The sequence below is a fragment of the Chrysochloris asiatica genome, unplaced genomic scaffold, assembly GCF_000296735.1.
Source record: "Chrysochloris asiatica unplaced genomic scaffold, ChrAsi1.0 scaffold00059, whole genome shotgun sequence".
NCBI classification, from domain to species: Eukaryota; Metazoa; Chordata; class Mammalia; order Afrosoricida; family Chrysochloridae; genus Chrysochloris; species Chrysochloris asiatica.
Genome location: NW_006408577.1, coordinates 7,702,659 through 7,728,494, shown reverse-complemented (window position 1 = coordinate 7,728,494; position 25,836 = coordinate 7,702,659). Strand labels below are relative to the sequence as shown.

The following is a 25,836-nucleotide window of genomic DNA, read 5'->3' as shown; positions in this document are numbered from 1 at the left end:
AATCATTGCCATGAAATGATATAATAGGATGAGTATAAAACTGATGTTTTCCCATGTAAACTACCACTCAATTCACAATAAAAATGTAAAAAAAAAAAAAAAAAAAAGTGAAAGATATGCTATATCTGAAGTGCATATATGGTGTTTCTCACATAGGCATGGAAGTAAAATACACTGAATGCTTCTTAGAAGGGCATGGAACCAATAGAGCAACCTACTGCTACACAGTGTATTCTGACTCATAGTAACCCTATATAGGGTTTCTGAGACTAAATCTTTATGACCGCAGACTGATGAACTTGTGTTAGCAGTCCAACATGTAAACACTACGGTACCAAGACTTCTTCTTGGCCATAGTGAGGTGTGACCTCAGTGCCACCAAAAAATAAGAGCTAGAAGTAGCACAAGTCCTTTGGACATTGGGTTCTTATTTTGAGAACCTTGTAGATCCAAGGGAAAATGGAACCCAATATACATGGAGATTACCAAGGAATGCTGGACCCACAGATGTTGAAAGAAGACAAGGATTTTCACTCAGATTAAACAAAGAGAGAAAGCATTCCCCTAAAATTGGCTCCTGGGTTCATACTTCAGTACTACTAAATAGGGAGAGAGTAAAATTATTTTTGATAATGCTAGTCAATTGAGATACTTTTATTATAGCAGTACTGGATAACTAAGACAAGATTTTAATTTTTAGTTTTACATATGACTTGTGATTTATCCAAAACATATTATAAAATCAGTCTGTAATACTTTTAAAAGAGAGCTCCAGTGTTGGATAAGTACTGGATTACTAGGCACAAGGTTGGAAGTTCAAACAAGACAGAAAAAAGGCTTTCTGCTTCAGTAAAGATGTACAGCCTCAGAAACACTACACGTCAAAACCGACTCAACAGAATACAATGAACTATTAATTGAGAGACAGGATGCAATTATTTATAGATTGTTATACTTAATATGGATACTTAATTCCTAACTTATCTTGTTACTATAGGTTCTATAAATTGTAATGAAACAAAAATGTCAAAGGAAGTTGGTTAAGTATTTGTTGTCATTGTTAAGTACGTTAGAGTTGGTTCCAACTGATAGGGATCCTGTACAGGGTTTCCAAGAAACAGCTAGTGGGCTTGAACCACTGACTTTGTGGTTTACAGTGTTTATCCTATAAAGTCACAGCAACTATGTAAAATACAGCAATTCAAATAATATCAAATAATAGATAAAGGATAAAATTGAAAGTAGATATATATGTTCTTGATTTTATACACAAATAAATTGAATTAGCCAGCTGATTTCATCCAGGAACAACTTAGGTAAATTACTATGTGAAGCCACTGATATAAGGGAATGAAGAGTATGACATTGTTATTCAGGCCAGCTAGTGGTATGTGTCATTTCTTTGTCAAAATTTTTGATACTATGCACTTCATAGAGTTGGTTGCATCCTGGAATTTAATTGTAAACACAATTCTCACTTCCATTGTAATCCATCTCTAACATGGAATACCAGACAAAGCAAGTAGATTGCTTTCACTGAAAATCTATAACACCTTACTTAGCATTGACTACAGAGAAATTCACCCACATATCTAATATAAATTCACCCACATATCTAATATCTAATATCTTAACTTTAAGAAGAGTCCTCGTGTCATGCTGTGGGTTAATGTACTGGACTTGCAAGGTTAGCTTGAGCTGCAAGGTCAGCAGGTTCAAGCTCACCAGCCATTCCTTGGAAATCCTATATAGGGTCACTATGAGTCGGAACAAACTTGACAGCACTTAATAACAACAGTTTGAAAGAGCCTAGTGGGAAAACAAAGATATATTGGATGAAAAGAGGATCATATTGCAAATAATTTACTAGTAAAATTTGATATTTGATGCAAGTTCCCTGTACTTATTTATGAATCACACATATAAGTTTTGCATATAGAAACTATTTCTACATTTCTTACTCTGATAAAAATTTACATACTTAGAAGGGTTTTCATTATATTTGATCAATTTTACAGAAGAAAAATGTCAAGAAATCAAATGACATATTGCATTCAGAAAGTCTACTGCAAAAGATCTTATTAAAGTATTAAAAAAGCAAAGATGTCACTTTAAAGCCTTAAGTGCGCCCGACTCAAAACCTGGTATTTTCACTTGCCTCATAAGTATGGGAAAGATGGACAATGAATAAACAAGATTAAAGAAGAATTGATGCATTTGAAATATAGTGTTGTCAAAGAATATTGAATATACCATGAACTGCTTGTATAGGGTTTCTAAGGAGCAACTGATGAGCTTGAACTTCCAACCTTGAGGTTCAAACTGACCTTGCAGTCCAGTGCATTAACCCACCATGCCACACCAGGACTTCATGAACTTCCAGTAGAAAGAACACATCTTTGTTTGATGAAGTATAGCCAGAATGCTACTTAGAAGCAAGGAAGGTAAGGTATTTTGCACATGTAATCATAGGGATCAATCACTGGAGAAGGACATCATGCTTGGTAAATTAGAGGATCAGTGAAACATAGAAAGACCCTCAATGAGATATAATGATACAGTGGCTGCAACAATGTGCTCAAAGACAGCAACTGCTGTGAGGATGGAGCAGGACTGGATAGTGTTTCATTATGTTGTATACAAGGTCACTATGAGTTAGAACTGAGCATAACATGACAGAATTGATTTACTAATAACCTAAAATTAAGATGAATTCTTACAACTGGATGTAGTAATCATAATAGTAAGGGTAGGTAAACTCTCTTTTGTGAAATATAGTAAATAGTTTTACGTCTTTTAAACTATATGGTCATTGTCATAACTCTTAAAATGCTTACATAGGACAAAAAGAGTCAGAGGCAATAGCTAGACAGTTGATATAACTATGCTATAATAAAACTTTATTCACGTAGCATGGGTTTGAACCACGAGTCGGTTTTCCCACCCATGATCTATACTGTTGCTGTTATTAGGTGACTTCAAGTAGGTTTTGACTCATTATAATCTATCCACAACAGAGCAAAACATTGCCTGGTCCTGCACTATCCTTAAAATAGTTATAATGTTAGAGCCCACTGTTGCGTCCACTGTGTCAATCCACCTCATTGGTAATATTCCTCTTTCTCACTGACCCTCCACTTTACCCAGCATGATGTCCTTCTCCAAAGACCAGTCACTCCTAACAACATGTCCAAATTACAAGAGATGAAGTTCCACCATCCTGGCTTCTAAGGAGCATTCTGATTGTACTTCTTCCAAGAAAGATTTCTTTGTTCTTCTGGCAGTCAATAGAACTTGTATTCTTTATTGAAGACTACTGTGCCAAAATCACAATTCAAATGCATGAATTCTTCACCATTCTTCCTTTTTCACTGTCCAGCTTTCACATACATATGAGGCTATTGAAAATGCCATGACATAAATTCTCCTAAATCCTCAAAGTGACCTCCTTTGCTCTTTAACATTTCAAAGAGATCTTTTGTAACCTATTTGCTTCAATACATGGATTGGTTTCTTGACTGTTGCTTCAATGATAATTACTTGAGGATCCAAGTAAAATGAAATCCTTGAAACTTCAATAATTTTTCGGTCTGTCATGTTATTACGAATCGGGCTGCGAACCTTAAGGTCAGCGGTTCAAAACTACCAGTCGCTCTGCGGGAGAAAGATGAGGCTTTCTACTCCCATAAAGATTTACACCCTCGGAAACCCTGTACAGGGTCGCTATGGGTCGGACCCGACTTGATGGCACTTAACAACAACAACAACAACAAACATGTTATTTAGTGGTCCAGCTGTGAGGAATTTTGTTCTCATTACACTGAGGTGCAATCCATACTGAAGGCTTCAGTCTTTAATTTTCAACAGTAAATATTTTAAGTCCTCTTTGCTTCCAGCAAACACAATGTGCCACCTGCATATCCCAGGTTGTTCATGAGTCTTCCTCCAAACATTATTCCTTAGTCTTCTTAATACAATCCAGTTTCTTTATTTTCTCAGCATACAGATTGTCATTGTTAACTGTCACAGAGACAGTTCTGAATCACAGTGACCTTTATATGATTTCCAACTTGCAGCTCATGAGTTAGAACTGTAGACTTTTCTGTCAGCAGTCTAATACAGCACCAAACCAGGACTCTTGGATTGAGCAAGCACGCTAAAAAGGATACAGTGATTGCATGCACCTCTTCTGATTTTAATCTATGCAGTGTCCTCTGCCCTCACAATTGTTCTGTTTTAGTACGTTGTTGTTGTCACTGTATCAATCTATCTCATTAGCGGTTGTCTTAGTTATCTAGTGTTGTCATAAAAGACATATCACAAGTGGGTGGCTTTAACAAACATATTTATTTTCTCAAAGTTTGGAAGCTAGAAATTCAAATCCAGAGCACTAGCTCTGAAAAAGATCCTAGTCTTCTTTTTTCATCTCTAGGCCCAGCATTCCTTGGAGATTCCATTATGTGTTGTCATCAATCTTTCTATGGGTCCTGTATCATCCATAATGCAGGGACCCCGGGACTCCACTCCTGGCTCTTCTTTTCTGGTGGTAGTAGGGCCCCTTTTTCTGTTGATTTTTTCTCCTCTTTTATCTCTTATAAGATGTAAGGTGTTACATGTCAAACCCCAGAAAGTCTCCATTATATTGAACCAGGGTTGTGATCGAACTGATGTATTTCACTCTTAATCCTTTTATGGATCTATCACATCAGGGTATATCATGGGAAATATCAGATAACTGTCAATTCACTGAGAATCCCGGTACAAAAAAGCTTAACACGTATTTTGGGGGAATACAACTTAATCAGTGACAGTGGTCTTCCTCTCTTTTGTTGACTCTCCATTTTACCAAGCATAATGTCCTTCTCCAGGAACTGATCTCTCATGACAGCATGTGCAAACTATGAGTGATTACTCTGGCCCTCCTGGCTTTTGAGGAACATTCTGGTTGTACTTCTTCCAAATCTGATTAGTTTCTTCCCCTGACAGTCCATGGTGCTTTTAATATTTGTCATTAACATCATAGTTCAAATGCATTTTTCTTCTATGATTGTTGTTGTTCGGTGCCATCCAGTTGGTACTGACTCATAGTGACCCTATGGACAACAGAATGAAACAATGCCCAGTCTTGCCCGAAACTCACAATCATTGCTACACTTGAGCCCATTGCTGCTGCCACTGTGCCAATCCATCTTATTGGGAGTTTTCTTCTTATCTGACCTTCCACTTAACCAAGCATGATATCCTTCTCCAAGGAGTGGTCCCTCCTGATAACATATCTGAAGTAAAAGAGACAGTAAGAAGTAAAAGAGTTGTTTGAACAGAACATGGGAACACTGAATGTTTTAAAATTTTTAAAGGTGTGCAACAAGGTTGTATTCTTTCACCATACTTATTCAACCTGTATGCTGAGCAAATAATCTGAGAAGCTGAGTTCTATGAAGAAAAATGTAGCATCAGGATTGAAGGAAGACTCATTAACAAACTGCAATATGCAGATGATACAACCTTGCTTGCTGAATGTGAAGAAGACTTAAAAACATTTACTGATGAAGATCAAAGAACACAGCCTTTGGTATGGATTACATCTCAAAGTAAAGGAAACAAAAATCCTCACCACTGGACAACATTCTTATCAATGGAGAAAATATTGAAGTTGTCAAGGACTTCATTCTTCTTGGATCAACTATCAACACTCAAGGAAGCAGCAGTCAAGAAATCAAATGACGTATTGCATTAGGCAAATTTGTTGCACAAGAACTTTTAAAGTGTTGAAGAGCAAAGATGTCAGCTTGAGGACTAAGGTGTGCCTGACCCAAGCCATGGTATTTTCAATAACCTTATATGCATGCGAAAGCTGGACAAGGAATAAGGAAGACCATAGAAGAATGGATGCTTTTGAGTTATGGTGTTGGAGGAGAATATTGAAAGTGCCATGGGCTTCCAAAAGATCCAATAGATCTGGTTTGGAAGAAGTGCAGCCAGAGTGCTCCTTGGAGGCCAAGATGGCCAAACTTCGTCTCTCATACTTCAGACATATTGTCAGGAGGGACCAGTTGCTGACGAAGGATATCATGTTTTGTATGGTGGAAAGTCAGAGAAAAAGAGGAAGGCCCCCAATGATACAGATTAGCCAAGTGGCACCATCGATGGACTCAAGTGTGGCAACAGTAGTGAGGTTGTGGGTTATGGGTCAGTACCAACTCAATGACACTGAAAACCACAACAAGATAGACAAAATCTGCCCATCCTGGATTCCAAGGAGCATTCTGACTGTACTTCTTCCAACACAGGTTGGTTTGCTTTTTTGGTAGTCTGTGTTACTTTTAATATTCTCCTCTACCACCACAATTCAAATGCATCAATTCTTCTATGGTCTTCCTTGTTCACTGTTCAACTTTCACATGAATATGAGGTTATTGAAAATACCATGGCTTGGGTCAGGTGCACCATACTCTTCAAATTGACATTATCTGCTCTTGAGCTCATTAAAGAAATCTTTTACAACAGATTTTCCCTCTTTACCACTGCTTCCATGAATATTGATGGTTGAGCCAAGCAAAATGAAGTCTTTGACAACGTCCATCTTTTCTCCATTTATCTTGATGTTGTATATTGGTCCAGTGTTGAGGATTTTTGGATTTTTGGTTTTTTTTTTACACTGAGGTGTGATCCATACCAAAGGCTGTGTTCGTTGATCTTCATCAGTAACTATTTTAAGTCCTCTTTGCTTTCAGCAAGCAAGGGTGCATCATCTGCATATAGCAGCTTGTTAATAAGTTTTTTTCTGATCCTGATGCCACGTTTATCTTCATACAATCCATATTCTTGAATTATTTGCTCAATACACAGATTGAATAAGTTTGATGAAAGAACACAACTCTAGCATGCACGATTCCTAATTTTAAATCATTCACAGTTCCCATATTTTGTTTAACTAACTCCCTCTTGTCTATGTACAGGTTTCTGAGGAGCACAATTAAGTGTTCTGGAATACTCATTTTCCACAATGTTGTAAGTAGCACACAATCAAAAGCCTTTGCTAACATTACATTACACTATATTACACAGGTAATGTAGTCCATGAAGCACAGGTAAACATCTTTCTGGTATTCTCTGATTTCATCCAAGATCTACTTGACATCAGCAATGATAATTCTGTTCCACGTCTTCATCTGCATCTGGCTTGACCCTCTGTCAATGTACAGTTGCAGCCATTTTTGAATCACCATTAGCAAAATCTTACTTGTTTTTGATATTAATGTCCAATAAGTTCTACATTTCTTTCATTGTCTTGTTAGGAAGAGTGAAACTAGAGGCTTGAAATTTTTCTTCAGTTCTTTCAGCTTGAGAAATGCTAAAGTGTCTTCCTCCCTTCTGATTTTCTAATTCCAGGTATTTGTACTTTTCATGCTCACAGTTAAATTTGTCTTTTCAGGTTGTTCCTTTTAAATTTTCTGTTCAGCTCTTTTACTTCATAATTTCTCTCAGTGTTTCAGCTTTCCAATAGACAAGTTTCAAAGTCTCTACTGACATCAATTTAGGTATTTTCCTATCTTTTTAATGAACTGTAGCTTACTTCATGTATGAAATTCTTAATGACATCTTATAGTTCTCTAAGACTTCAGTCGTTACTGTTTAATGCATTAAATCTGTTCTTGATATGGTCTCTAAATTTAGTTGAGATATATTGAACCAAAAAGAATTGATCTTCAGCTTCAACCTGAATTTGCCTATGAGCAATTCATGGTCTGTTCTACAGTAGGCCTCTGGTCTTGTTTTAGCAGATGATATTGAGCGTCTCTATCTTCTCTTCCCACAGGTATAATCAATATGATTCCTGTTTAGTCCATGTGGTGTGGCCCATGTGTATAGTAATTATTTGTTATTGGAAAAAACTATTTGCAATGAATGAGTCATTGGTCTTGAAAAATTCTATCAAGTAATTTCCAGCTTCATTTCTATCACTAAGGCCATATTTTACAACCACTGGTCCCTCTACTTTGTTTCCAACCAGTAATTATCAATGCATCTTCTTTGAATGTTTGATCAATTCCGTACTGTAAACATTGATAGAATTCTTCAATTTTTCATTATTTACTTTAGTGGTTACTGCATAAATTTGAAATTTGTTTTATTGACTGGTCTTCCCTGCAGGTGTATAGATAGCAACATATCACAGACAGGATTGTATTTCAAGATAGATTTTAAAATGTTTGTTTTTTGATGATTATTTTAATGCCATGTGTCTTCTATTTGTCATTCCTGGCATAGTAAAACATACAACTGTCTGATTCAAAGTGGCCATTTAAGGTCACTAATGCCTATCTTTTGCATATAAGGCCACAATATTTATTTTGGACAAGCCCCTTAATGTAGTAGTTTTAATACCAACATTACTCTTTCTTCTGAAATGCACAGTTTGAAAGGAACTACAGTAACAGATTATTTTTGTTAAGGTACTACATACATCCTGACTAGTATATTAAAATTATTTATACTCAGATATATTCAAAAGAAATTTAATACCAAACACTGCAGTAGATTAATCAGTCTGACATGCGTTTGTCACAGGCATGATTACAACGTAGCATGGTTTTGGTGTCATTCTTCCATGCCACTACTGGGAACACAGCTTTGACAGAACACATATACCAGGTGAGCAGCCACCCAGGAGCCGAACCCCTGTAGTGGGTGATGAGCTGCATCCCCACTTGAGAAAACGAATCATCAGAAGGCGCTGGTTGAGGTGGTCAGGTGCATTCCAGTGTAGATCCTGAGGCCAAAGGTCAGCAGGTGAGACAGCACCAGAGAGAGGAGATACACCTTCAGGAACTCTGATGAGAAGATGCACCCTCTTCTTCATGATACTGGTGTTCCTCATGCTGAGGGTGGTTGTGTGCTTTGGATGCTCTAAGAACTCCTTGGAGGGGGGCTATTCTCTGGCAGACATGACAAATCCCATATCCAGTCCAAGTTCTTCTTCAAGATGCTCTAGACTTCTTTCCATCTTATCTTCCTCAGATAGCTGATCTTTCCCGCTAGGCTGTGTGTATCCGCCTCCGAAGTTCTATTCGTATCTTGTGGGGTCTGAGAGAGAGGTGGGCAGTCACAGTGGGAGCACTTGGAGCTGTCCGTCCAGACTCATGCTGGGTGTCCTGAAGGATCTTCTTCATGTCCTCATTGTGCACAGACACCGAGGTTGGGGCACTGCTCCAGTTCCCATTGCTGCTAAAATTCAGTTCCACCCAAGAGCCCTGCAGGTTGACCTTCTGAAGCCCGGGGACCCCACTCTGCAACATGGAGCAGGAGGCCAGCAGGGTCAGCAGGGCAGGAGGAACGGACCCCAAAGCAGCTTGGAGCGGCTTTGGGCCGCTCGCTGTCCGAAGATGCAGCGGCCCCGCTGACTGGAGCCCATTTTCTTTTTAAGACTTTTATTCCCATAGATTTATGCTTCATGCATCCCAATGGATGACTGCAGTTGTTTCTTCTCATTGTGAGTTATGCCCCATTAGCAAAAATGAAGGTCTCAAAAGCTTTACTCCATCTATGTCATTAAGGTCAACTCTATACTGAGGAATCAGCTATTTCTCTATCTCAGTTTAAATGCATTTTAACCTACTCCTAATCGACTCGACAGGAGTTCTGGTAGCGTATTGGTTACGAATCGGGCTGCGAACCTCAAGGTTAGCAGTTCAAAACTACCAGCTGTTCCGCGGGAGAAACATGAGGCTCTCTGCTCCCGTAAAGATTTACAGCCTCGGAAACGCTGTACAGGGTCGCTATGAGTCGGAACAGACTCCATGGCACATAACAACAACAAAATCGACTTGACAGCACTTAACAACAAGTGACCCTGTGGAGTCCTGCTGTGGCATTGTGGGCTAATGCGTCAGACTGCGAAATGGGTTGAACTACAAAGTCAGTGGTTCAAGCTCACCAGCTGCTCCTTGGAAACCCTATACAGGGTCGCTATGGGTCGGAATCGACTCGATGGCATTTAACAACAACAACAAAGTGACCCTGTACAGGGCTTCTGAGGAGCAGCTAGCGAGTTTGAAATGCCGAACTTGTAGTTCAAATCGACCTTTCAGTCCAGTACTTATCCTACAGCGCCATACCAGGCCTCCACCTGGAGACTGGGTTTATTAAAAATAATTTGATAGTATTTAATAATATCTTAAACTGTCCAACTTTAAGATATCAGAGCCATTTTGTTCGCCTCCAGAGGAAAACACATGTGTAGAATGGAACGCATTAGGAATATATTTATGAAGATATAATTATCTTCTACATCTGCAAGATAAAATAAAAAATTATAAGTAGATAATGCTTTAAGCTTTGAAAGTCATTTTACTGATGTATTTTGTAACGCATTTGATTAAATTGTAATGTTTGCTTCTGGGTTCTAAAACAATTTACTAACTTTCTGGCTTAAACATATCTGATTATTTCTTAGCTCTTCAAATACAAGTATTTAGTGTTTCCTGAGTCATAAAAGTGGATTCCTGTATAAATTGTTATTATTAAATGCTGTCGAGTTGGTTCCAACTCTTACTGACCCAGCGTGGGCTTCCCAGGCTTTAAATCTTTGCTACTGGGCCAGACAGCCTCATCTTTCCCCATGAGAGAAGGTGGGCTCAAACCACAGATCTTGTGGATCACAGTCCAGTGCTTATCATATGGCGCCACCATGCTCCACAGTGTATAAATTAAGAGCATTAAAATTTTGAAACTAACTTAAATCATTTAAAAATAGAGTAGATTGCTTGGATCTACAATCAACATCCATGGAAGCAGTAGTCAAGAAGTCAAAGGCCTTATCATATTAGGCAAATATGCTGCAAAACACTTCCTTCAAGTGTTAAAAGGCAAAGATGTCACATTGAGGACTAAGGTCTTCCTGACCCAAGCCATTATATTGTCAATCTCCTCATGCATGTTAAAATGGAACAATGACTAAGGAGGGTCATAGAAGAATGGATTCATCTGAACTGTGGCATTGGAGAACACTATTGGAAGTACCATCCACTGTCAGAAGAACAAACAGATTTGTCTTGGAAGAAACACTATCAGAATGTTCCTTAGAAGAGAGGGTGGCTAGACTATTTTTCTCACATTTTGGACTTGGCAGGAAGGACCGACCAGATCTGCACAGGCGCATTATACTTGGTAAAATGTAGGGTCAAAGAAAACAGAAACAGCCCCAAAGAGACAGGCTGACCCAGTGGTAGCAACAATGGGCTGAAAACCAACTGGGAGTATGGTCTGTTTTCTTCTGTTTGTTTTGACTTAGTCACACATGGTCACTATGTCCTGGAAGAGACTCTATGGCAATTAACAACAAGGTTTTGGCACTAAAAAAATAATCTACTATTTTATCTTCATTATTAAAAATCCAAATAAGTATAGTCCTTGACTGAGGATGTGTTTGAGTTGCAACCTCACTTGCAACCATCCTTTTAACTTTTTCTTGTTTATTACACACTTTATCATTAGTAATATTTACTACACATAATGTGGCAGCACATGACTTGCTGCTATCTTCTCAGATATTCGTTGCAGATATAATGATTTACAGATTAGGACTGAATGGATTTTGAAGAAGGAAATATTAAAGAAGAAAGAATATGGAAGAGGAAGGAAAGGAGTTGTCAAAATTTTTACAATGAAAGAATTACTTGAAGTGTTTTCTAAACTAAATTAGAAATTTCAGCATTTGGACCCAAATGCTGACTGCTTTGCTAGTTGATTGGCAAGTTCAGGATGCAATGAGATACTACTGAGAAATATATGATAAAACAAAAGGAACACATGGAAACTCATACAAATTTTCTGACTAGAAATGCCATTCCCAGAGATAATCCAATTGTTACAGGATCTCCCACAAGTGGTTATTAGGCAACAACCACATGCCAATGTCATTGAACTCTTGTTCATCATGTCAGTAAATTTTTATGATTTGTGTATTTTTTTATGTATGTATTAAAATATAAATGTATGTTTATATGTAATGCTTTCAACCCCCAAAGACAAAAACCATATTAACAGGATACTGATAATAAAACACAATAATAATGGGAAGTTAATAAAAGGAAAAAAAAAATTATTCTACTGTTTTCAAAATAAACTTACAGCAGTGTTCCTGGAACAGAATCTCATTGTAACTATGGGACTATCTGCATTGGATTCACACATATATTTCACTTTAAATATATGAACTATGTACTGGACTATGAACCACATGGTCGACAGTTCAAAACCAACAGCTGCTCCTCAGAAACCCTAGACAGGGTCTCTATAAATTGGAACCAACATGATGGTACTTAACAACAAAAACACATGAACTTCACATTCTCTCTGATAATAATTTAGCACTGTAGTTTTTAATTATTTCGAGCAAAAATCACAGAGAAGTTGGACAAGTGAGGATGCATGGAAGGATGCAATCATCAACATGAAACAAAGTCTATGTTTGTTGAATGTAAAAATGACGATCAACTTTATAAACCTTCACACAATTCACAATAAAAATTAAAAATATTTTTAAAAACTAAAAAGGTGAAGAAAAAAAGTTATAGAATTATACTTAAATCAATCCCATTTCTTAACCAAGGAAAATGAGAAAAAAATAAATTGTATTTTAAAAAAGAAAAATTATAATTTTCAACAAAATTATGAAAAATAGACATTATAATTTTAAAACATACTATAAAGGAAAAGCAAAGCATTATGATAAAATGAAATATTACAGATGTAAATTAATGATATAATTATATGAAATGCCTTTATAGTGTGGATCATGACAAGCTATGGACAACATTGTGAAGTATGTGTATTCTGGAACACTTAATTGTGCTCATGAGGAATCTGTATCTGGACCAAGAGGCAGTTGTTGGAACAGAATATGGGAACACTGAACGGTTTAAAATTAATAAAGGTGTGCAACAAGGTTGTATTCTTTCACCATACTTATTCAACCTGTATGCTGAGCAAATAATCCGAGAAGCTGAGTTCTATGAAGAAAAATATGGCATCAGGTTTGGAAGAAGACTCATTAACAACCTGTAATATGCAGATGATACAATCTTGATTGCTGAAATTGAAGAGGACTTAAAACATTTACTGATGAAGATCAAAGAGCACAGCCTTTGGTATGGATTACATCTCAATGTAAAGAAAACAAAAATCCTCACCATTGGAGCAATAAACAACATTCTTATCAATGGAGAAAAGATTGAAGTTGTCAAGGACTTCATTCTTCTTGGATCAACTATCAACACTCATGGAAGCAGCAGTCAAGAAATCAAATGATGTATTGCACTAGACAAATCTCCTGCACAAGACCTTTTTAAAGTGTTGAAGAACGAAGATGTCAGCTTGAGGACTAAGGTGTGCCTGACCCAAGCCATGGTATTTTCAATAACCTCATATGCATGCGAAAGCTGGACAGCGAGTAAGGAAGACTTTAGAAGAATTGATGCTTTTGAGTTATGGTGTTGGAGGAGAATATTGAAAGTGCCATGGGCTGCCAAAAGATCCAATAGATCTGTTTTGGAAGAAGTGCAGCCAGAGTGCTCCTTGGAGGCCAAGATGGACAAACTTCATCTCTCATACTTTGGACATATTGTCAAAAGGGATCAGTTGCTGGAGTAGGATATCATGTTTGGTTAAGTGGAGGGTCAGAGAAAAAGAGGAAGACACCCAACGTGATGGATTGGCTAATTGGCAACACTGATGGACTCAAGCGTGGCAACAGTAGTGAGGTTGACCCAGGATCAGGCAGTGTTTCTTTCTGATGTGCATAAGGTCACTATGTGTTGGTATCGACTAGATGGCACCTAAGAACAACAACATATATACTTGGAGTCCTGGTGTGGCGCTGTAGGAAAAGCTCTGTACCACAAGGTCAATTTGAACTTCAAGGTTAGCAGTTCAAAGTTACCAGCTCACTCCAGAAACCTTATATAAGGTCACTATGAGATGGAAACAACTCTTAGTGGCACTTTACAATAACACTATATAGTTGCTCACAATACTAGCATATTTGTAATATTTAAATGAATGAAAAGTAAGATTTCGTATACTGATCCTGTTAGCACCAATGTTGAATTCATATTGTCCCATAAAATTGGGTATAATTATATATTGCTAATCCTAAATTTAAGGAGCTCTGGTAGCGTAGTGGTTACGAATCGGGCTGCGAACCTTAGGGTCAGCGGTTCGAAACTACCAGGCGCTCCGCGGGAGAAAGATGAGGCTTTCTACTCCCGTAAAGATTTACACCCTCGGAAACCCTGTACAGGGTCGCTATGGGTCGGACCCAACTCGATGGCACTTAACAACAACAACAACAAAATCCTAAATTTAAAAGAAATGCATTTGTAAAATATTCGCAAAATAAATAATGAGAACATCATAGCACAATGTATGCTTCAATACCAAATATAATCTTATACCTGTATTCTAAATCTAACATTGAATTCAAATATCTTTCTTGATTCTTCTCAGTAAGTAATATTGACCCAATGTGCAAAACCAAATGGAACAGCTTGAAAACGTGAATGATTTAATAATAGATTTTCTTAGGTTACACTGTTATACTGGCAAGTTAATTATACACAACAAAAGTTATACTCAAAAATGACAATCCTACTCCTCTGTTGATTGCTGAAACAGAGTGAAAAAGAGTCTATGAGAATTTATCTGTTTGATTTCAAAAAGCAGAAATATGCAATGTCAAATTGCCTTTCTTATACATTTTATAATAGCATTTTCTCAGCTTTTCTTCAAGGTCTGCAGGTAATTAGGCGAACATTTTTTTGTGAAGATAACAAGAATTCTAAGTTCAACAAACAACCTTCATTTATCCAATATTCATACTGAGAATTACTTTTTCATGAAACTTTGATAGAAGGAAGCCTTTTTGAATATCTTTCAAACACACGGCTTCATGCACCCTTTTCTACCCCGCCTTTTCTTTCTTTCACTCAATATAAAATAGTGAGCAATTAAACCTGGTTGCTATATTTAGTGCATCCAAACTTCACAAGTTGATAGCATAATGATTTTAATAACTACTTTACATGTAACATGGTGACAGGTTGACACCTGTGGTTTGTGTCCTGCAATTTTATTTTTCTAGCATTCTATTGTTACCCTACAGAAATAGTATTGTGATTAGAGTGAATGTTATAACATTTTCTTTCCTACAGATTTAGATCTGATACACGTATTTAGTTACAGTTTATCAAGATAATTGAAGGTAAAGATATTCAAGGAAAGAGCACAGATTTTGTTATAAATTACTAACATTTCATCATCATTGAAACTAAAATGCATAATTATATGATTTCTTTTATGCCTTTTGATCATTCAGTGGGATTTCAGAAAAAAAATGTTTTATTCAAATACAGACTTCAATATGTTTGACCTTTATTATCGGCTTTGTTGTTGTTGTTGTTGTCAGGTGCCATCGAGTCGGAACCGACTCATAGCGACTCATTATCGGCTTTAGTCAATAATAATTCTATGGTTGATTTATGTTTCATTAAGAAACTAACTTCCTCAATCTTATTAGAATTCAGGTCTAGTGCAACAAGTTTTATTATTTTTATTGTTGCTAGGTGCTGCCCAGTCAGTTCAACTCACAGTGACACCATGTATAAGAGAAGTAAACATGGTGTGCTTCCATGCATTCTCTCACTAATAGGTGTGTCTGATTCCAGTATTACAGCCACTGTGTCATCTCTCTGTGTGAGACTCTTCCTCTTTTTCCCTAACCTTCTATTTATGCAGAATAATGTTCTCCGATATATTGTTGTTGTTGTTATGTGCCGCGGAGTCGGTTCCGACTCATAGCGACCCTGTACCGGGTTTCCAAGGCTGTAAATCTTTTCTGATATGTAAGTCTATTTATATAGGTTCTGCATGAATACAATTAAGTGTTTTTGAAATTCCCATTCTTCTTAGTGTTCTCTATGATTTGGTAGAGTCCACACAATCTAATGTCTTTGCATATTCAATTAGCCACAGGCAAACATCTTTCCGGTATTTTCTATTTTAATTCAAGATCCATTTGGCATCAGCAATGATATCCTTAGTTCAATGTCCTTTGCTGAGCTCAGGTTGAATGTCGGCAGTTCCCTCTTGATGCATGGCTATTATCTTCAATATCTTCTGAAAATGGTTTTCTAACATACAATGATATTAAAGACATAGTTCAATAATTTCTGCATTCTATTGGATCACCATTGTTTAGAATGGGCACCAATATGGGTCTACTCTAGTTGGTTGGCCATGTAGCTGTCTTCCAAATTTATTGGTAAGCCAATTGAGAATATCTAGTATTGCATTTCTTTATTAAAGAATTTCAATCGGCATGTCATCAATTCCAGGGGGCTTTTATTTTCTGCCCTGTCTTCACTGTAACTTGAACTTCTTCCTTCATTCCTATTGGTTATTGATCATATGCTACCTTCTGAAATGGTTGAGCATTGATCAATTATTTCTGGGACAGTGACGTTGTACATTCTTTCCATCTTCTTAAGATTTCTGCCACATTCAATTTTTTGGCCCAGAGAATCCTTCAATTTGTCAATTCGAGGCTAGAAGTTTTCTTCAGGTATTTCAACTTGAGACATGCCAAGCATCTTCCCTCTTGATGTTTAACTCTAGGCTTTTCTACATTTCTTTGTAACACTTTGTCTTCTTGAACCATCATTTTGTCTTTTGTTCAGCTCTTTTACTTGATAATTTCTTCTCATTACTTTAGTTACTCTATATTCAAAAGCACATTTCTGAGTCTCTTGATAATCCATTTTAAATATTGTTCTTTTCTTTGTCCCTAAAGCTCCTTTTGGTTTCTCTATGTATGATATCATTAATATAATTCCAAATTCTTCTGGTCTTTGATCATTATTAGCCAATAATTAGCCATTATTAGGCTCTCAATTCAGGGAGGATGTAAGTCAAGTGTGTACTTTTGTTCTGGTGAATTTGTTTTAATTTTCTTCAACAGAAATCTGAACTTACATATGAGCAAAATAATAGTCTGTTCTGCAGTTGACCACTGGCTTCATTTGGTTGATAATATTGAGCCACTTCCTCTTCTGTGTCCACAAATTTAGTAGATTTGAGCCCTGTGAATTCCATCTGGCAAGGTCCACGCATATAGTTTTAATTTATGATGCTGGAAACGTATATTTCTGATGAATACATTATTGATCTTGAAGAATCCCATCATGGGATCACCAGGATCATTTCTATCACCAAGGCCAAACTTTCCAGATCATTCTTTGTTGCCAGTTTTGCATTAAAATCATCAGTAATTGTCATGCATCTCTGATTGATTTCAGATAACAGAAGTTGGGAAAAATCTTCAGTTCCTTCATCTTGGCATTAGTGGTTGGTGCATAAATTTAAATAATACTCTTTTTAGCTGGTTGTTCTTCTTTGCAGGCATATAGATGTTATCCTGACACTGACAGCACTGTGCCTCAGGATAGATCCTGAAATATTCTTTTTTATATAATGAACTTGACTTCATTCCTCTTTCATTTGTCATTCATGGCATAGCACACTTTATAATTTCCTGTGTCAAAATGTGGAATACCAGTCCATTTCAGCTCAAATGCCTAAAATGTTGATCTTCAAGTATTGAGTTTAATTTTTGCCAATTTCAACTTTTCCTTAGATCCTAATTTGTACATTTCATAATCTGATTACTAATGGATGTATACAGTTATTCCTTCTCTTTTTGAGTCAGATCATATCAGCAAATTAAGATCCTGAAAACTTTACCCTATCCATCTTATTAAGATTTACTCTACATTGAGGGGACAGCTTTTTCCCAGTTGTATTCTGTATGCCTTCCAGCCTAAGGGCTCATCTTCTGACACTATATCTGAACATCTGTTCCCTATGGGTGACCTTGCTGATAATGAAAATACCACTGGCATAGCTCCCAGAATCACAGCAACATGTAAGCTACTGGAATATGACAAACTGATAGATTCAAAAGTGGATATGATAATTTATTTATTTGTTTGTTTGTGTGTGGGGGGGGTGTTTAAAAATAAAACATGCACTATATCTACTAAAATATAAAAGTATTTCAACAAGACTTCCAGGTGATTCTGATGTACTCCAGATATGGCTAGATTTAAAGATGGCATCTGTCACTATTTCCAGCAGATTGCATATTTATATTTATTTACAGGGTAACTTTCTTGTACTTTTTACTATTAAACTCACTTGATCATGATTTCCTTCTCTATAAAATGTTTAAGTTTTATTTTCTGGGGACATTAAACTACCTTCACTCTTTGCTATTACAATTTCTGTAAATTGTTTTCCATTTACTTTTGTAAAATTTGAAACACTTGTGTTTTTTTGGCTTTTAATTTATATAGCTCCCTAATTTCCATGCATTTTTCTAGTCTCCTGCTCACTCTTTTCCACATGAGGGCTTCTCAAACTTGAATGTGCATATGAAATATGTGGGGATCTTGTCAAAATGATTCTGGTTTAATTAAGATTGGGATCCAAGATTCTGCATTTCTAATATATTCCCTGATGATACTTATGCTTCTGATCCAGAAACCAGACTCTGAATAGCAATGTAATTCTTTCAAATTTAGCTAGATAGAATTTAGTAAGTGTTTAAACAATGATGACCAATGATGCTATCTGTAGTGAGTTGAATGGCTGCATCCCAAATGGCATGTCCTGAAACCAGCAGATCTGACCTAATTGGAAAAAAAGGATACTTTTAGATGTAATTAAGTTAAAATTCAAGAGTTTATATGATTCTGGATTAACTAAGTGGGTGCTAATTTCAGTTTACAAATCCTTTTTTAAAGGTAGAGAAGAGAAGCAGATACAGCCACTGAGAAAACAAAACAAAACAAAAATGTAAAGACAAATGCAGAAATTGCAGTCATGAAGTACCAAGCCCAGGAAGGCTGGATACATTAGAAGCTGGAAGCAATAATAGAGGATTTCCCACTGTAGCCTTTGCAGGAAAAGGTAGTTCTACTGACAGATCATGTTCAAACTTGTTCCCTCCAGAATTGTGAGATAGCACATCTTTTAAGGACACTTAATTGTGGTAACTTGTAGCACAGCTGTACGAAACAAATACACCATGACAGACCCTTATTTTGTTAAGAAATGCTTCTTTTTTATGTAATAAACAGGACAGTAGTATTCTACTTCTCAGGAAAAATTTACTAAGAGTACATTATATGCGGATGGGTCTCTTGTGATACAATAATGAATAATTGTTATCGGGACTGCTTGTGAGGGTTGGAAATGTAAAGGTAGACATTTGTAGCAAGAAGGGGAGGGATTAACTTTTCAGCCTATAAGCGGAGATCCCTGGGATCATCAAGGGAGAAGAATGGAGAGCGGGACCCTACCCAGAGAAGCAGTGACACCTGAGATGGAGGCAGAGATGATGACATGGAGAGATGGAGCACTTGGGGACATTAAACACAGAGAGGGAGAGAGGCTGTGTGCTGACGACCCGGGGGCAGGCTTGTAATGTATACCCTTTGGTTGGTTGATGAGGCATGGAGGAGATTGTAACCATAGCAATGAAATGATATACGACAGGATGAATGTAAAACTAATGTTCTCCCATGTAAACTATCACATAATTCACAATAAAACATTTTAAAAAAAGTGTGGTATACATTCTTCAGATGTTTTTGTGTATTTAAAGGCAATATTTAAAGATTCTTAGAAAATTAGACAAGACTATGCTGATGGAGCTTAAATAATGTGAAAAAGTTAAAAACAATAAAAGTATTGTTTTATACAATGTTACACTAATATACAATGTTACAAGAAAACGAATGTGATGTGAAAATGTGTAGTGCAAGGTTATGGGAATCTAATGTATAATTAAAATTGGTGGGTGTTGGTTGCAGTGTATGGCACTGTGGGTTAATGTGATGGACCGCAAGGTCACTTTGAACCACAAAGTCAGTGGTTCAAGCTCACCAGCCACTCCTTGGAAACCCTACACAGTGCCACTAATAGTTGGAACCAATTTGTTGGCACTTAACAACATTATGGTGGGTTTAAATATTTGTCATTTGAAGATTAGAACTGAGTGAGATGAGGAAGTTATGTGTGCACATTTCTGCATAATGAGCTCTTCAGACAGAGAAAACAATCAGTGAAAAACAAGCGTAAATGGCTGATTAGTTTACGAAACAACATGATCAATGTGGTTGTAGTAGAGGGAGAGGAATAGGAAAACGAACCATAAGAGCAAATTTAAGTAGCTCATGTTTCTTGAGGGTTTCTTAGGCACCAGACAATAGCTGCATGTGTATGCTTATAGTAGCTTACATATAGTATTCCAAATTAAGTGCAACCAAGATGTTCTTAATTGGTGAGATAATACAAAAAATGTGATGAATCTATGCTATAAAAGAATCTTCACCAAAAACAGAACTATTAAATCATGAAAAGGCATGGGAGTAACTGAAGTACATATTGCTAAGTGAAAGAAGCCATTTGGGGGGAAAAAAACCCCCACAATAACAAACTACTGATTGCTTGAATAAAATAATAAGACATTTGGGAACAGCAAGAGGAGAAGAACAGTAAAAAGGACATTTGCTAGGGTTTCAGAAAGAGAAATGAAAGGGTCAGAAGGTAAAGCATAAGGAACTTTTAGAACAGTAAATCTATTTTTTTGTGTCATGGTAATTGAACTTATATAGCAATATGCATTTTTTAAAATTAGTTAAACTTTACAACACAAGAGTGAATCTTAATGTACACACTTACAAAAATTAATTAAGAGGTTGGAAGAATTACAGTAGGAAATGTAAAATGTCACAACACACTCTAATGTAATACAAAAGTATAAAACAACCTCCCTCAGCGAAGTCCAAAAGAAGGTGCTATGTAAATTTGGAACTGACTTCAGTCTTTAAGAGCAAAACCAAACCACAGCACATTTTGATATTGCTATATATTTGTACTGAATTGAATTAAACAATGGAGTAAATAGATCACAGATGGTGGTAGGATTGGAGTGGGAGTTTACAGATAAATAAGGGAAGTAAGACACTATGATACATGCTATAATGGATTAGACTTCGAGACAACCGCATGCACTCATGCTTAGTTTAGAATAGTTATACATGGTTACTTAAAAAATATCTAGACATAAGCATATATATAAATATATGCACTTTTATCATTTCCTTGCTTTGTCAGTCAGAGGACCTACAAGCAATGATACTTCAGTAACAAAAAGCAAACTGAAAGCTTGGTTTCTAACACCATTCTCCAGTAAAAAGAAGCAGGGTTTCTGGGAAAAATGGCTGAGTCTCTAATGGAGTAGGAAATAGATAAGATAAATCTGGACCATCTTGTAATACCAGATAATAAGAAGTTACTCATAAAACAAATGTCTCAGTAACAGGCATATAACAAAGACGAAACAATTTGAGCAATATATAACAATAATAAAGTAATATTGGATTATAGCCTAAAGTGTAAAATAAACATTCATGAGTCTACACAGATATAAATAAATGATAATATAAATGAATAAATAGAGAAGAAGAGAAACAATTACAGTGCAGAATAATTCCAAATCATTTATGTATAGATTCTGCCCTTCAAGAAAAGATGAAGAGAGGTCAGAGGTCAGAGAGAGAATCTAAATATGAAGCTTAATTTCCTACTTTTTAAGTGTGGACTGAGTATAGCAAACACTTCACTGAAGGGCAAAGGTAGTTTGCGACTGGCTACCAACCTTACGTTGTCAGTTCAAATTTTCCCAGTGGTGCTGTGAAAGAAAAGCCTGGAGATTTGCTTCCATACTATTGCAGCACAGAAAGCCCTATAGAACATTTCTACTCTGAAGCACATGGGATTGTCGTAAGTAGGAACTGATTCCATGGCAATGGAATTTTTGTTTTGTTTTGTTTTTATGATACATGCCAAATCTTGTCACTTTCACTTGCAGGTTTGTTTTGTTTAAAGTGTTTAATTTTAAATGCATTTCTTAAAAAAAACTCTGTTTATCCCAAGAAATCAGGAGATAGTTAATTTCGCTCTTAGGTCTATAATGGAGATTTCATAATTTAAAGTTTTAAAATGCTGAACATAATTTCAAAATGACTAGCACACGATGGGTTCCCAGTATACACTTTAGTTCACAATCTTTCTCTAACACAATAAAAGAAAATGTAATTAGGGATTTGTTGATGAGATGAATAAATATCACAGATATTGAAAGAAAGGATTTAAAGATTGGTTTAAGAATTCCTAGAAAAGGTACCGGTGTGGCATTATAGGACTTATACTCAAGGTCGGCAGTACAAACTCACCAGCCACTCTTTGGAAATGACTAAACCAACCCAACAGCACGAAACAGCAATAACAAAAAAGGACAAACTCAAGATACTTCCTTCAGTTTGTGCTGTCTGTTAGGGTGTCTTAAAAGGTAAATGTTCAACCAGAACAGTGGCTTCTGAGGGAATGCACCGAGCCAGATAAATTCAAAGCAGAGGCCAGTTTAGATGGTATGGCTTTTGGGATACCAAAGAGATAGCCTTGACGGATTATCTTTAAATAAAGAAGACGATCATGGGGGCTTAATATGAAGTCATTTTAAGAAAATGGAAAAACACATTGGTGAGAAATAGGCCAGAAAATTGGCTCTGAAGAATTATTTTTCATCACCAGGATGTGCCTACTCATTTTTCAAGGGTACAATGGGTTACCCTACAAAAATTTTAATTGATATGTTGTTGTTGCTGTTAGGTGCCATCAAGATAGTTCTAACTCATAGTGACCTTATGCACAGCAGAATGAAACACTATCTAGTCCTGTGCCATCCTCACAACCATTGTTAAGCTTGAGTCCATTACTGTTGCCACTGTACCAATCCATCTCCTTTGGGGCCTTCCTCTTTTTTGTTGATTCTCCACTTTACACCCAGCATGATGATGGCCTACTCCAGAGACTGGTCCCTCCTGATAATATGTCTGAAGTAAGAGAGACGAAGTCTAACCATCCTACCTTCTAAGGAACATTCTGGTTATACTTCTTCCAACACAGATTTGTTTGTTCTTCTATCAGTCCATGGCACTTTTAATATTCTTCTCCAATACCCAAACTCAAATGCATCAATTCTATTGTCTTCCTTATTTTCTGTCCAGCCTTCACATACATATAAAACTATTGAAAATACCATGGCTTGTGTCAGATGCACCTTAGTCATCAATACGTTGTTTGATTTCTTGACTGCTGCTCCCATGAATGTAGACAGTTGTTGTTGTTAGGTGCCATTGAGTCAGTACCGACTCATAGCGACTCTATATATGAATGAAACACTGCCTGGTCCTGGGCCAACCTCACAATTGTTGCCCTGCTTGAATCCATTGATGCTGCCACTTTGCCAATCCATCTCTCTGGACAAAATGATGTCTTTGACACCTTCGATCTTGATCTATCTTGCTATATCTTACCCCATTTACACTACATAACTGCTCTTGTCCCTTCAGACACTGTTTTGCTCCCCAAACTAAAAAACAATTAAAAGGCACATAATTTGAGTTACACAAGGGTATCAAACTGCCATTTTGATAAGGTGTATATCGAAGAATATATAATCCTTTTGGGAGGGTTGTTGTTGTTAAGTGCCGCTGAATCAGTTTCAACTCATGGAGACCCTGTGTAGGCTTTATGAGCAGTGGTTGGTAGTCTTGAATTGCCAGGCTTTCAGTTTGTAGTGCTGTGTTTATCCTCCAGTGTCACACCTGGAGGTTTAGGGAGATTAAAACCACTGCCTTTAGAAATGTATAGGCCAAATAAGGCTATGTCAGGAAACAATTGCTTCATATTTTGGTATTTTTGCTTTAATAAATGTTTCCATGATTTTGTAGCAATACTTTATGATTTAACCTCCTGTGTATGCATGTGTTTATGTGTATGTATAAAACCTTTGGGACTTTAATTTCCTTAAAAAATTGAGCTAAGTATGAATCAAATTTTCATAGTTTATACAGAATAGTTCCTTTGTCACCTGGTTATTTAAAACTCAAAATGGACACTTAAAAATAAAAGAATAGGCTAATATCATATAAAATTTTTATAAAATATTAATAATAACTTCTCTTCTATAGAAGTGCTGTGACTCCAGGATAAGTACTGGACTGTAAACCACAAGGTTGATGGTTCGAAGCCAGCAGCTGCTCTTTGGCATAAAGATAAAACTTTGTGTTTCTATAAAAATTTATAGCCTCAGTGACCTTATACAGATTCTCTATGAGTCGGAAGCAACTCAAGAATCATTAACAACAATTGCTACTCCACAACTGTTGTTGCTGTTAAGTGCTGTGGAATCAATTCTGACCCATAGCGACCCTGTATAGGGTTTCCAAGGAGCACCTGGTGAGCTTGAACCACTGACCTTGCAGTTCAAACTACTTTGCAGTCTGACGCATTAGCCCACAATGCCACACCAATCCACAATAGTATCATGAAATTCAATGATATAAAATGAATAAGTGTGATTGTAAAGAGTTATTTTAGACATACAGTTGTTAGGTGCCATCGAGTCGGTACCAACTCATAGCAACCCTATGCACAACAGAATAACACACTGCCCGATCCTGGGCCAACATCACAATTGTTGCCACACTTGAGCCCATTAATGCTGCCACTCTGCCAACCCATCTTGCTGGGGGTCTTCGTCTTTTTCTCTGACCCTCCACCTTACCCAACATGATATCCTTATCTGACTTCAGACATATAGTACACCACAGAAATGTGGTGGGTGAATTTCATGTGTATTTAGTTAAATGACTTCATTTTGTTGTTGTTAAGTACTATGGATTCAGTCCTCACTCATACTGACCCCAGGTAGGGTTTTCAAGGCTATAAATCTTTATAAGACAGAAAGCCATTTCTTTCTCCCATGTTGTGACTGTTGGGCTCCAATCACTGACCCTATGGTTAGCAGTCCAGTGCTTATCCTACAGGGATACAATTGTTCCTTAATTGCATTTAAGAACACTTAAAAGAATTACAGTATACTCAGACTTGAAATTATTCTTTAAGACTGGGAGTCCTGGTGTGGCATTGTAAGATAAAGTCAGGACCACAAGATCAGTTTGAATCACAAGGTTGGTGGTTCAAAATCACCAGCTGCTTCTTGGAAACTCTATATAGGAACCAACTCATAGCACTTAACAACAACATTTAAGACTGAGATATCAAATATTATATGCTATATGTTTTGACTGGGAATGATATCTTGATAAACTTAGACAAATGAGTAAATCAGGAATAGGATTATGTAAATATGTGAGTATTTTGTTTAGCTGAAGAGAAACCCTAAAATAGAAAATTATATGGAAACTGGTTCAATGGTACATGAATTTTTATAAGCAAAAAATATATTTATATGAGAACAAACTTTCAACCATGAACATATGCCTCAAATAAGTATAAAAAGAAGCAGGAGATAGGCAGAGTCAGGCTGATTGATAAATAAATAGCTGATGAAGTCCGTGTCTCCAGAAATTTGATTTTGAGGCACTGGGAAAGTGTCCACCTAACCCAAGTCCACGTTTATTCACCATTGATGGAAGACTTAAATTATAATTTCTTAAAACTGGAGTTGTTGTTTAAAAATTCAAGTATTCCTGAGTGGGCCGTATTTCTAACATATGGTGACTTAAGTATCTGAAAATAAATTTTGATCATTTCAGAGACAAAGTTACTGATACCACAGAGAACAAATTTACAGCAAAAATGCAATAGATTCATAAAGAAAGAAAGAACTGGATCAATGAGAAT

General features: G+C 36.6%; 1 protein-coding gene and 1 pseudogene across 1 annotated transcript in view; both read right to left on the bottom strand.

Annotated features, from left to right (window-relative positions):
• Nucleotides 1-25,836, bottom strand: part of ZNF804A (zinc finger protein 804A) — a 469,844-nt gene that overhangs the window by 140,050 nt on the left and 303,958 nt on the right. The window lies entirely within an intron of this gene.
• LOC102816351 lies at nucleotides 8,728-9,299 on the bottom strand (annotated as a pseudogene).